Source organism: Chanodichthys erythropterus, chromosome 3 (assembly GCF_024489055.1).
Source record: "Chanodichthys erythropterus isolate Z2021 chromosome 3, ASM2448905v1, whole genome shotgun sequence".
In the NCBI taxonomy this organism is placed as follows: domain Eukaryota; kingdom Metazoa; phylum Chordata; class Actinopteri; order Cypriniformes; family Xenocyprididae; genus Chanodichthys; species Chanodichthys erythropterus.
The window spans coordinates 43,560,307-43,575,050 of NC_090223.1; the positions used below are offsets into that span (position 1 = coordinate 43,560,307).

Consider the following 14,744-nt stretch of genomic DNA (forward strand, 5'->3'; position numbering starts at 1 on the left):
ACATTCTTCAAAATATCTTCTTTTGCCTTCAGCAGATGAAAGAAATTCATACAGGTTTGAAACAACTTGAGGGTGAGTAAATGATGACAGAAGTTTTGCTTTTGGGTGAACTATCCCTTTAATTATTCACCAAAGGTAAAGTATGAACAGTGTGGAAAAATATCAGTGGAACAAATATGGCAGCATCTACTTACATTAAGTGCAAAAAAAAAGGTATAATATTTAACCTGGGTGTAAATATAGTGATAGATATTGTTTGCACCACGTATAAGTAGCAATAAATATTATATTGTGCAAATGGTTATTGCTGCTTAAGTAATATAAATAGAAGTAATATGCTACTTGTTCTAATTGGTGAAGTTAATAGCCTTTGTCAACAAGGTTCGGAACAGACACCATCAAATTATTACAAACATTTCAATACTGAGGGGAAAGATGGTTAGCATTTAGCACTAATGATCTGGTCATTTTTTGTAACTGGGCTCCTTACCAAGAATATCATCATGTAGGAATTTATTCAACACTGCTGTAGCCGTTCCCCACATTAATTAATCATTGCTGCAAACACAGGTCTTAAGGGGATGAATGTTTACTTAGTATTGATCATCAGGGATCAAATGTGTGAGTTCATAATATCATATAAATGTACAAGGCAAAGACACCCAAGAGAAGCATCCTACCCCAAATCGGCAACTTAACCAGTTCCCAAAATATTAAGTTTAAACATTTTGAAAAGACCATCAAAGTTCTAAATTATTGCCTAAACACTGTATAAATATTCCTCACGACGGATTAAGTTCCATAGTGCATGAGAAACACAACAAGGCACACATAAAAAATATAATTAGATCATAACATATTCACTTTGATTCAAATTAAATATGTTTACATGGGGAAAACACGCTTGATTTCAATCCAAATTGGAAAATGAGGCACTAGCTGCTCAAATAATTTCTCATGCCAGGAAAAAAATCTTTTGTTGAAGCTGTTTTCCCTGCTGAAATTACAGTACACACTCCTACTTGGTTTGGTTGTGAGCAGTAAAAAAGATAAAGAGATATGATAGACCATCAGTGAAGTCTTTCTGATGCAGAGTGAAGATAGCTTTTAAAATGAGGGGGAAATGAACGCAGGGAACTCCTGTAGAGGTCAGCGAGTGTGGCTGATGGCTTTGTTATGGCACAGATTTCTTTTCCTGGGGTGAAATTAAAGGTCGAGTCGGAGGTTTGTGGATCAGTGTTTATTGTCGAAACCACAGAATTTTCCATAAGGTTTGAAGCATATCCTGCCTTCTTCAATGACAATTGTTTATTTGAAACACGACACTTGATTCACAAGTGTTTGCAGAGTGAAAGATATAGTTCAGTGAAAAATGAACATTTTGTCATCATTTACTCACCCTCATGTCATTACAAACCTCTATGACTTTCTTTCTTCTTTGGAAAACAAGTGCTGCCTGCATCCCAATTTGCCTACTTATACTATGCCCTAAAAGTATACTGTTGTTAAGAAAAGGTAAATAGGCTTACTTTTGAGTGTGTAGCAGAGTAGTAGGCAAGCTTTGGGTCATACTACTTTGTCACAATTGCATCTTTAACAGACTGCTCCATCACTTAGTTAAAGGGTTAGTTCACCCAAAAATAAAAATTCTGTCATTAATTACTCACCCTCATGTCGTTCCACAGCCGTAAGACCTTCTTTCATCTTCAGAACACAAATTAAGATATTTTAGTTGAAATCCGATGGCTCCATGAGACCTCCATAGGGAGCAATGACATTTCCTCTCTCAAGATCCATAAAGGTACTAAAAACATATTTAAATTGGTTCATGTAAGTACAGTGGTTCAATATTAATATTATAAATAATATTAATATTATAATATAATATTATAATATTATATTAGTTCCTGTATTTAAAGCCAATGACTGCGTCCGAAAACTGGAAAATGCTGCCTTCTAAGGACAAATTTCAAGGTACACTCTAAGAAGAAAAGGTTCAAAAATGAACCTTTTGAGGTTCCTGGCGATTGCAACTGTGGGGGAACCTTAAAGGTTCATTTTTGAACCTTTTTAAAAAGGTTCTAATTGGAACCTTCACTTAAAGGTGCATTAAAGCCCATTAAGGTTCCATTTTGAACCTTTTCCTTTTAGATAGCAATAACATATATTAATAATAATTATTAAAATATAATATAAAATATACATTAACTATATGTCTTATATATAACTTGTATAACTATATCTTAATCCCATTTCAAAACATTGAATACAGAACACAATGATTGTCTATAAAATGTTTAATACATAAATATAAAATGTGAGCACAGGCACCAATGGACAGAGAAAAAAGGAAAATTGTTTGTTATCATTCAAATAAATAAATAAATAAACAATCAAATAAATAAATTCATTCATTAATCTATACATTTCCATCAACCTTTAACAGAATGTAGCTGAATATCTATCATTTTTATATTATTTTTAATAATTAAATTTTTAATTTATATATAATTTTTAAGATAATGTTTAAACAGGACATTTTTATTTTTCAAATAATGTTAAGAGTGTTTCTCGGCTTTGAAGCATATTCAAGGTTGAAGATTAAGTACATTGTCATTAGAATAACATGGTCATATGACCTGGTCATATCGTCTACTTCACAGACTTTCTCCCCTTGCATCATTATTTCTAAAACAGACCGCATCCAAGTGTAACCCGTGTGGCTCGCTTATGCCCAGCGTGATGTGCGGCCAGCGACACCGGGTATTAAAACTTGGTCTGCGTTGTGTTACGTTGTGTTGAATGAAGAGACAGACACGGGACAGCAAGCAGTCGATTCACTGGATCTTTTTACTGAGTAAAAGAGAAAAATAAGCAGCCTCAGATTGAGTGGCCCTTATATGACTCTCTTCCATCGAATCACATTTCAAAAGGGCGGAAGAAAACATGAACATAAGGAAAATAATATAGAAAACATACCTGTTTAACAGAGACAAATAAGCAGCCTCAGATCCAGTGGCCCTTATAACACTATAAAACAAATATGGTGCGCCTCCATTACCATGTGCTTGTTTCACATAAAAGACAGAAATATACCTCAAAGAATGTAAAATATCAAAAATAATCCCAAGGATAGATAAAACAGTACTTTACACATAAGTTTGGGTTGAAATAAAGATATAAAAGATATAATTAACATTAGGATTAAATAAAATTAACAGGATGACAAAAGAAACCTACCTCTTCCATCGAATCACATTTCAAAAGGGAAGAGGAGGAGACAGGACAGGAAATTAGGTCATACTGTGACCTCGCATCACTTAAAGGAGAAGCGCACCTTTAGATCAGGTATCATAAAACGTATATGAACAATTTTGTGTGAATTATAACAATATTTACTAGTATACTTTGTATACCTGTTACACAAGGCACATCCATTTACAGTATATACAGCACAGGGTTGGGTGTACGTGGTTCCTAAACAAGAAGAGAATAATGTTATATTCAATATAACATGTATGTATTCAATATAAACGTATTAAATGATACATAATTTCCATTATTATTTGCTTTTAAGTCACAATTTGAAACACAATTTTACTCACAACTGAGGTGACATTAAGGGCTGGATATCATGATAATATTTCCTTTGTGGAGTGATGTTTCATATAGTCTGTCCTCTCACTCTTTGTCCGTGTCATTTAGTCCTCTAAAAGGATTTGGTGATCATCAAGCATTTGGTTTTCATTTTATCCAAGTGGATCCCAACGCTGTAATCATCTTCTCCTGAATAAATCTACCCACAAAAATATGTCTGCTATTCTTAAAAAACTTAAGTTGATTCTGTCTGGGACACTTACCCCAACTGCCCTTGACCTCTTTTGATACACATCTTGGTCAGACAGATTGTCCATCTAAAAAAACAAAAGAAATATATTATTACGCAAGTGTGTAATTTTAGAGAATGGTGGAGAGTAAAAACAGTTCTCTATATTTCCAGGTCTCCAACAAGCGAACAATTAAACAAGGTGTGTTCAGCCATTGTTACAAAATACCAGTGCCCGGTTGCATAAAGAGAGTATTTTTGGTGTTCCAGAAAAACAAAAATAAGGACTTAAATAGTGATGATGAGTGTGTCGAATCAGCGGTTCGGAGCGCCAAAGTCACATGATTTCAGCAGTTTGGTGGTTTGACGCGCAATCCGAATCATGATTCGACACGCTGATTCATAACGTTCTGAAGCTTAAAGGGGGTATAATGCTATATTCTGACTTATTTACACTGTTAAAGGGTTGGATTCTCATGCTAAACATGGCCAAAGTTTCAAAATACGAGTTGGACGAATGACGGAGTACTGTATTTCTGTGCCAAAAATACTACACCAGCTTCCTGCAGCAGTATTTTGAATTCGGCCATCACTAAATAAGTTGTTATTTAGTTTTTTTGGCACACCAAAAATATTCTCATGGCTTTATAATATTAATATTGAACCACTGTACTCACATGAACTGATTTAAATGTGTTTTTAGTACATTAATGGATCTTGAGAGAGGAAATGTCATTGCTGGCTATGAAGGCCTCACTGAGCCATCGGATTTCAACTAAAATATCTTAATTTGCATTTCGAAGATTAATGAAGGTGTTACAGGTGTAGAACGGCATGAGGGTGAGTAATAAATGACATTATTTTCATTTTTGGGTGAACTAATCCTTTAAGGTGCTTTATGCAACCGGGCACAGATAAGAGACAAGACTGGAAGAGTGTATGTAAGAACATGTCAAAGAGCCCTTCAGTTTATATATATTAGCCATGTAAGTGAAAAGGTGTTATTTCATTTGGCATACTTACATCTACAATACTTGCCAAATTTTTAGTGTCACAAGTCCTTGGACCCTTGGTAAAATACCCCATTTCCTTACTTTGCTAAACCTGCTACGAATTTAATTTAGTCTTTCAATACCAGTCAAATGTGATCTTTCTTGAATTAGTTTTTAAGCATCTCATGCCATGTGTCGCTTACCTGGTTCCTTACCTGTTCGTCTCATAATTGAGATCCCTCACTTTCATCATCCTTTGTCTTCAGTCCAGACCAATCCGCTCACCATCATCTACAAATACAAAGAGACTGTTATCATCCAGCTAAGTTCATTCAACCTGTCATCATTCAATCTACTAACCTGTTTATTCTCCCCATCTCTGCCACCTGCAATAATAAACCTTTGTGAACTGTATTACCTCTGTTGTCTCCTTCTGTCCGTGACACCATGACTCCTTTAAAAATAATATTATGTAAAATACTATAAAAGGTTTTATGAAACTGCAGGGCTCTTTGACACGTTCTTACATACACTCTTCCAGTCTTGTCACTTGTCACCAGGGCTAAACTAACCTTGTTGTATTGTTTGCTTGCTTTACCTGAAATTAAAGAAAGGCAATTTTAACCTCCATCTTTCTTTAAAATTATGCACTTACCTGTACTTCACTGTTGGAATTATGTGCACATCTGATCAAACAGATTATTTTTTAACTCCATTTGCTTTGTGATAAAAAAAGTAATAAATACATTTTATAAAGAAAAAAAATCTCCACTCTCCTTAAGTTTTTTTTGTATTGCTAGTGGGGTAGCTGATAAATTTCTGGTCACCCTGTTTGAGCAATACGTTGTGTTGAGATTGATCCATGTGAAATACCAAATCAAGTCCTACAAAAAAACAAAAAACTGCAGAGAGGTGCATGTTATAATGGTACTACTAACAGCTCAGTAATTTGTAATGATAGCAATATAGTTTAGCTAAAAGTATGTGGAAACCTAACCATCACACCTATACAAGTTGATGGGCATCCCATTCCAAAACGGGAATGCAATATAAGTTTAAAGCAATGTAAGTTGTTTTGGATAACAGTGTCAACTAAATACATACATGTGAGAAAATGCTAGTCACTGAATTCTTCAGTACAACCTATTAAGTATTTAAAAAATGTAAATAATAATTAATAGAGGTGTCCACATACTTTTTTAAAACTTTAAGAGTAGATGTAATAAACTTACACATGAATGGTGTTTGTGGTCTTGGTAGGCATCTCAGTCTTTAGGTTTTCTTCTAATCTTATGAATTTAACTTGATCCTTCAATTTAGGGAATATTTTAGGTATCATAGTTTTCAGTTAGGTTCATTCAAGTGTCTGCATCAATTCCATTGTCTGTTAAAACAACAGGATTCAATAGGAGAATGTCATATCTTCTTAATTGTGAAAATGTCTGTTTTGCTGCAATGGGGAAGTTAAACAGAGTGTGCATTTTTGTGAGATAAACCTTGAAATGTAGGGATGATCACCTGGAAACTGTTGCCATCAACCAGTCAGCCACATGGATTTTCCAGTGAATCAGCTCTGAGCTCATTCTTGCCTCTATATGCAGAGAAATATTGCAATTTAGAAAACAATGCGTTATAAAATATGAATAAAAATAAACTTTTCATTTTTACTAAATTCTCTCTCTCTCTCTCTCTCTCTCTCTCTCGAGCGCGCGAGCAAACACACGCGCACACACAGTAAGGATAAAAAACGGGAAATATCTTGAAATAGTACATGTGGGAAAGGTGTAGTAAGTGGTACACCCGGAATTATTTCTCCAGGCCGTTAAATTGACAATATTGTGGCCGAATTAACACGACGTGTCTGCTTAGGCCCGTCGTCATTTATTCATTATCACACACCTTAAAGTTTATGACATTAAATAGGTGTTTCATAGCTTTTCAAAAAGTTAATAGTTTATTTGAGACGTTATGTTGTCTTACCTCAGATTTTTGTGTCGTTCCGCTCAGTCCCACTCGGGCCCGCTGCTGCCGCTTCAACATTTGTAACGGTTTTTTCCACGTGACCACTGACATCATTGCGCGAGAGAGACTTGTGGAGATTCAGTGCATTGCGTTGCGTACTAAAGCCCAGATGAAAACATTTAAAGCATTTTGAAGGATTTGCTTATTCATGCTTAAAAACGAAACAATATTAATAATCTCGTTTACTTTTAGTGAAAATAATGTACTTTTGAATTGCTAGTTATTTGTCAGTATTCTTATTTTGTAAAAACATTTAGGCACAAGCAATCTCAGCACAATGATTAACAACAGCTGTAGTAAAAGCAATAGTAGTAGTAGTAGTAGTAGTAGTAATGATAATAATAAACTAAATAAAGAAAAAAATAATCTTCCTGATGAAACCTTACACAATACAATTATGAAATGTTTTCTAAAACATGAGCTAATAACAAAGTAGATAAAGTTGGAACAGAAGGAGAGATGAAACACGTAAAATAAATTGCCTGTGCATCACACTTTACTCATGATTTTTGCTCTAAAACTGCATAGTGTCCTTTTCAATTGGGGAATATTTTTTCGGTTGTCTAAGCGAAAGATATTGAACACAGTCTATTTTTAGGGCTAAGAATTTCACGTCACCTCTCCATTTAACATTGAACAGCTTCTTGTCCATTTATGAATGTAAAACTGAATTTTTATTCTTGGTCTTCTTAGTTTATGCTTTAAAAATGGACAAAAAACATGGTGTCTTTCAATGTTATGATGCAATTTATAGAAATGTGCGGGGAGGTCGGGGGGTACAGATGAAACACTGTATCGACTGTACACTCCAATCATATTAGAAAAGGTTCATAAACGAACCTTAACTACACACAGGTTCTAATATGAACCCTGTTACCACAACAAAGGTTCTAAAAAGAACTTCCAAATAACCAGTTTACCTGTAAGTTCAACTTTGAACCTTTTTGATAGTTAGAAGTTCATATTTGCACTATAAAGTTCTTTATTGAACTCCAAAGGTTCGACCTCTTCTAAGAGTGTAGTAAGGCATCAAGGCACGTCCGAATCCAATGTTAGCTTCACTTCCTCTCTCATGAGAAACCTTCCTCAGATCGATTTTTGAAGGAAGCATGGATGTATCCTTAGCTGCCTTTGATATCCCACAATCCTGTGCTTTCCATTCTGTGACAGTTGAACTAGAAAAATAAAGATGGCGTCCGAAAGTTGCGTTTGCTGCTCATTTTGTGTATAAATGTACGATTTTGACCAACATATTTCAATTTTTATATCATTTCTATCGAGAAATTACTACTGTAGTTATTATGAAGATTTGGGTAAGGACTGTATTTGTGCTGGAGTAGGTGGATTTGTATCCGCACTGGTGTGTCGGCAAGAACACATAAGACACAGTTGAACCAGAGTTTGAGGTTTACTGATGATTCATTTCAAGCAGTAACAGGAAGTGGTAACAGTGAGTGGTCTGAAAATATTAAAGAATAACAATAAGTATTAGATATACAGCTAAATCAATAACATTCACATGTCATAGGCAATCCAGGTTACATTATTAAAGTTATTGCAGTACTTAATCTGTCCACAAGATGGCATCGCGAGCTCACACATGGAAATATGAAAGACGCCATTTTAACATGTCATTACAGGCAGTAACGGCAGATAAAGAAACTAAAAATAACGTAATATATACAAATATGAGCAAATAGCAATATAAATCGCAATCCAGAGATATTACTCACACTATAATGGCACTCAGAAATTAGTTATATATAACATAACAAATGAACTTTGGCGCTTAGGCGCTAATGCGGACTGCCGCGATGGCGGACAAATGAGCCCATGGTTAATCAATAAAGTACACAAATCTGCCTACATACACATCAATAAGTGTACCGGATAATAGGAAACAAACAACGTACTTTCTGGTCATTAACTCGCTCACATAAGTTAACTGCTCAAGGAAAGGATGCAGCAGAGCATTCACAGCTCATCTCTTACTGACTGCGAGGCACTGACCGACGTCATTCAGTAAACTGCGCTCTGATTGGTTGAATACTTCTTAACACGGCCGCCCCCAAATATGCTATGCATATTTGTACTCAATATAACTAATCAGTCTGAGGGGGCTAATGCAGGTTGTTCTTGATCTGTGAATGCAGGAAGGGGGATCAGGCGGGCAACGGGTCGGGTGTAGGTCTTGTCCTTAACCTGGATCTCTGCAGCTCTAATATGGCCATCGGAACCTGGGAAGGTCTTCACAACTTTGCCTACTAACCACAATGCTCTTGGTAGCTGTGGATCGATGAGCATTACAATGGTTCCGGTAGAAATGTCGCTGGCATCTGTGTGCCACTTGTTGCGGGTCTGTAGCGCAGGCAGGTAATGACGAATGAAGCTTAACCAGAACTGATCGGCCAGAACTTGACTCTGCCTCCATCTCCGTCTGCCCATAAGTTCTGTAGCAGGATAAACTACAAAGGGTAGTGAGCTGTCTAGCCGCCCCATAAGCAGATAATTTGGTGTAACAGGGTCAAGGTCAGCTACATTACTGGAAAGGTAACCAAGGGGCTTGCTGTTAAGCATTCCCTCCACCTCAATGAGTACCGTTTGGAGAACTTCCTCTGTTACAACTTGGGAGCTGACTGTGACACGAAGGGCTGTCTTGACAGACCTAATTTCTCTTCCCACGCACCTCCAAAATGTGGGGCTCCAGGCGGGTTAAAGTGGAAAGAAATTTTCTGTTTAGCTAAATGTAGCTGGAGTTGGGGAGTGAGCGATGTAAAGGCTTCTTGCAACTCTCTTTGTCCTCCATGGAAGTTAGTGCCATGGTCCGAATACAACTCAGAAGGTGTGCCACGGCGAGCTACAAATCTCCTCAAGGCCATCAGAAAGGAATCAGTATCAATAGATGTGAGGAGGTCTAGATGCACGCTTCGTGTTGTGAGACACTTAAAAATGATTCCCCACCTCTTTTCACATCGTCTTCCAATCTTAACTTGGAATGGCCCGAAACAGTCCATGCCTGTACTGTAGAATGGGGGTTTGAGTAGTCTGAGTCGAGCTGGTGGTAGATCTGCCATTCTGGGAATAACTGGTTGGTTTTTCCATTTTTGACAGTCTTTGCACAGATGTTGTTGTTTACGTATAGCTTCCCGACCTCTCAGTATCCAAAAGTTTCTCCTTATCTCTCCGAAGACTCTTTCAGGTCCTGGATGGCAGAGTTTACTGTCATAGTCTTGGATCAGCAGCTTGGTAACCCAGTGATGTGGGTCAAGAACTACAGGGTGTATAACTGACAGCTCTAGTCCTTCAGCTCGACGTAAACGACCACCAACTCTGATAAGTTGGCAAGAGTCGTCAAATTCTGGGGCAAGAGCAAGTAGCCGACTAGTGGAAGGTACAGATTTACCTGCTTTTAGCAGTTTGTACTCATCAGGAAAACTATCAATTTGAGATTTCTGCAGGATATGCCATTCCGCAGTTTGGTAGTCTGCTGCTGATGGTAGTCCTGTATCTTTTAGCCCCTGAACTGTGGCCTCTACTAACTCATTCCAGGTGCTGTGAGTAGAAGGGTCAGGAATGTCAGGCACAACCACTTCCGTCATAAGACCACAGAAGATTCCTTTGCGTTGCTCTGTTTTAATTTCTGGTGGTTGTATGGGAGGAGAGACAGGCCATACCGACTCAGACTCAAGCAGGAACGATGGTCCTTGGCTCCATCTGTTGGGCACTGATAGTTGAGAAAGAGTTTTACCTCGGGTGAGATCATCTGCTGGATTACTGCTGGAATCCACATATCGCCAGGTACATTCTGCAGTCAGCTCTTGAATTTCAGCTATCCTGGTTCCAACAAACACCTTGAATCTGTAAGATTCAGATTTGAGCCAGGCCAGAACAGTGGTGGAATCTGTCCATAGTGTCACTGAATTGATCTTGAGGGTGAGCTCAGTATTCAAGAGTCTGGCTAATTGAGCACCATTCAGGGCAGCACACAGCTCTAGTCTGGGAATGGTCAAACGTCGTTTTGGGGCAACCTTGGATCTTGCTATTACAAAGGCTAATTGAATATGACCACTATCGTCTTCAGTACGTAGGTAGGCAACAGATCCATAAGCTTGCTCAGAAGCGTCGCAAAAGATGTGAATCTGTTTGATGTTGTGAGACTGATCAATGTTTGAGGATGTGACACAGCGGGGTAGTGAAATACTGGCTAATGTAGGCAGTTCTGCCTCCCATTCCTTCCAGGTTATCAAAAGGTCGTCAGGTAGATTTGGGTCATCCCACTCTCGTTGCTTGTCCCATAATCTCTGAACTAAAATCTTGGCTCGTGTGGTGAATGGGAGTATGAAGCCTAAGGGGTCGTACTGGGTTGCAAGTACCTTATAAATGTGTCGAAGGGTACATGGTCCAGGCTGGACATGACAGGTTTTATACCCAAGGAGGTCTGATTTGCAGTGCCACCTTAAACCTAGTGCAGATTCTTGCACATCGGTACGATCTTGAGATAGCCACAATTCGGTACTGCTGGATCTCGCTTCTGTTGGTAGGTGGTCCACCACACTGGGGTCATTACTCGCCCACTGGCGAAGTTCGAACCCACCACTGGCAAAGAGGGTGCAGAGTCTGTCTACAAGCTGCCTTGCCTCCTGAGGGGATGGTAGGCTTTCCAAACAATTGTCCACATAAAAATTCCTTTCAACAGTGGTTCGGATGTTGTCATCAGGAGTGCTATGATCCATGACATGTCTTTGGACAGCATAAATGGCACAACATGGGCTACAAGTAGTGCCGAAAGGTAGCACTTGCCACTCGTAGATGTCTGGTGGTTTAGATCTGTCCAAGTCTCGCCATATAAAGCGGAGAAGATGCCTATCACTGGGGAGAAGACGAACCTGATGGAACATCCCTTTAATATCACCGCTAATTGCCACTGGATATTCACGGAAGCGCAGGAATACACCTAACAAGGATGGGCCCAAGGCTGGTCCTGGCAGCAGATAGTCATTCAGGTTATGGCCTTCAAAGTCAAATGAACAGTTAAAAACCACACGGTTTTTACCATTGTGCTGCACAATGTGGTGAGGGATGAACCACGATTCACTTTGTGCATCAAATGATTCAGGTGGGAGTTTGACAACATAGCCTGTGGTCTCCAATTTCTTCATCTCCTGTTGGTAGGCGGCTGCTTTTACTGGGGTCTTTCTCCAGACGTTTCTCTGTGTTCCGAAGGTTAGGAAGCACTGCCTCCATGGGAGCATGAAGTATAGGCATATCTTTCTTACGCAGGAGAGGAGTGGCGTAGCGACTCACACCATCGATCAGTACTCTGACAGTCTGTGACTGGAGCAAGTCAAGGGCTTCTTGGTCCTGCTTAGACCGAGTGACAGATTTCTCTGTTCTGTTGGGAATCACGTCTGCTTGCCAGAGTCTCTCAACATTTCGGAACAACTCTGTCATCGAGGGATTAACAGCAATGTGCAGACACTGTTGAGGTTTCACATTGTCTCCAAAGACTCTTGCTGGGCCTTGTAAAGACCAACCCAGTCTTGTCTTGACAGCTGCTGGACCTCCAGGTGGACCGAGGCGGACTGGTTCAATCGGAGTGATAAGGTGAGGATGATCTGCTCCGATCAATAACAGTGGACAGGCTTTGTGAATAGGCTGTAATGGTAAGCCTCTCAGATGTCGGTAACGTCGCTGAAGATCTGCAACAGGGTATGAATGTTCGGCTAAGCTCAGTAGTTCTGCCGTGAAGGCTCCCGTTATATTGTAACTCTTGCCAGGCTGGAATGGGGTTGAAATCTGAAAGGACACTGAGGTACCACGAAGCTTAGTGACATCTTGCCTTATAGTTCTCAAAGCCAAGTCCTCTGCCTGGCCTGCAAGTCCCAACCTCCTGGCTGCTGATGTCAACAGCATAGTTCGTTCAGAACCATCATCAAGCACAGCGTAAGTATCTAGGCTCTGTCCCTTATACTTCAGAATGACTCTGACTACTTTAAGAAGGACACTGCTGAACCCTTGAGGACGGTCTAGGTATAGCTTTTTGCTAGTTGAACTGACCAAACAAGTCCCTTCCTTCACTGGATTAATGTTGATCTCATGTAGGATCTGGAGGTGCTTTCCATTACACAAATGGCAGAGTTTCTTGAGAGTACACTGAGCAGCTCTATGGTTACGCCCACACTTCCAGCATCTGTTGTTAGTCTTAATCCAGTTGATCACTTGGTCTTTGGTTAGGCACTGGAATGTGGCACATTGACTCAGGTAATGCTCTTTACTGTTGCAGTATGGACAGAAAGCGTAGCCTTTGCCTTGACTCTTGGTTGACACTGGTGGCTCTGGGGGAGATAGTTCATTTGAGCTGTGAAATATGGTAGTCTGTCTAACCTTGGCTTTAGTCTCCTTCTGTTGATCCACTCGGGAACGAGCTCTATCTCTCTGGGGCTTATATCCACCAAAGCTCTCTGGATCTTGGCACCAGGATTCAAAATTAAGCCATTTAGCTAGATCAAGAAGCGTGTACACTGAGCCCGGCTCATAACTCATGTGTCTGCGGAAGGATGCTCTTTGTTCTGGAGGGAGCTTGGACAAAAGTCGTGCCACATGGGATCCACAATGCAATTCAATGTCTCCTTCTGTTCCTAATGTCTTAAGGAATCCTACTAGAGCTTGTATCTGAAGAGCGAAGCGTTCAAAGCCTACAGTGTCGCCAGGCTGAACATCTGAGGCATCCATAATGGCAGCAATTTTGCTCAGGGCAAGCTGATGAGGTCGACCGAACCGTTCAGTGAGAGCTGCCATGGTATCTGAGTAGGGAGTGGATGAATTTAAAAAGGAATCAGCGATGAGGCGAGCATCTGTTAACTTTAGGTGATCCACCAAAACCTGGTACTTGAATAGCTCTGTAGCTTCATCAGGTAGCAAGTTATTCAAGGAAAGTTTGAGACGGGCAAATTCACCAGGGTCTCGACGGGTGAAATCTGGAATGGTTGGCTGCGGACCTCTATAAATTATCTCCTGTCTTGTAGTGTTAGTCTGGATCCCAGGAAAGTTAACTGGTGCTGCATGTGGCTGACTAGAGTAAGGGGTAGGAGATGTGGAGATAATAGAAGCTCTCCTTCCTCCTGTTGGCTGCCTTGTGTCTCTATGAGTGTCAACAGTACCTGAGGATATGTGAGCAGCCACATTATCTGGAACAAAGGCATTTGAGTTAGGCCGCACTGAAGGAGCATACTGTGCATAGCTGACTTTAGCTGCAGAAGGATCTGTATTCTTAATTGTAGAAAGGCGGCGCGGTGCAGGAACTGGAAAGGCTCTAGGAGCTGGTGTAGGCACTGGAGAGTCTGACTGTCTGCTTGAAACTCTAGGCGAAGGAACTGGAGGGGTTAATACATGAGACTGTGGCTTAGGAGGAGGAGTTGACCTTTGACTTTGTGACTGGTTAATCAGCATCTCCTGCATGCTTTTCTGTATCTCTATAAGTTGGCTGATCTCTTCCCTCATGGATAACTGAGCAGCACGGAGGCGTCTGTTCTCTTGTTCCAGATCATGCACTGTGCTTTGAATGTCAGGAGGTAAAGAACGTGCATACCATTGAGGGCTGTGTTCATCTCTCTCACTCCAATGATCTGTGGTAAGGTACCAGGGCTCTGAAGCCAAGCGTGGTGATTCTAAAGAATCAGGTGATCCAACAGCCCCTTCTCTTTGATCATAATGAATACTAGATGCTTGTGGATGGGCCATAGGAATACCTCTGTCCTCATCATCTTGTTGAAAGTCATCTGACCCATGTGGTTGTGGTGTTGACTGAGGCAGTAGGACATTAGCTCTAGGCAACCCAGCATACTGCAACTCGAAATCTTGTAGGTAGGCTGGCTGACGAACTATACGTCTAGGGCGTGCTCCTT

General features: G+C 39.9%; 1 long non-coding RNA gene across 7 annotated transcripts; it reads right to left on the reverse strand.

Moving 5' to 3' along the window:
* Nucleotides 1-2,060: 2,060 nt before the first annotated feature.
* On the reverse strand, nt 2,061-6,906 carry LOC137017791 (uncharacterized). 7 transcript variants are annotated; one of them, XR_010894644.1, is made up of 9 exons: nt 6,799-6,905; nt 6,337-6,409; nt 5,022-6,202; nt 3,861-3,914; nt 3,606-3,770; nt 3,417-3,477; nt 3,241-3,319; nt 2,980-3,030; nt 2,062-2,853 (listed from the first exon to the last, which is right to left on the reverse strand). It is a non-coding gene; the product is annotated as an uncharacterized lncRNA (long non-coding RNA). The 7 variants fall into 7 exon arrangements; XR_010894642.1 differs by having other exon boundaries at nt 2,063-2,853; nt 5,034-6,202; XR_010894640.1 differs by having other exon boundaries at nt 2,065-2,853; nt 3,606-3,914; nt 5,034-5,720; nt 6,051-6,202; nt 6,799-6,903.
* Between the last annotated feature and the right edge of the window lie 7,838 nt (nt 6,907-14,744).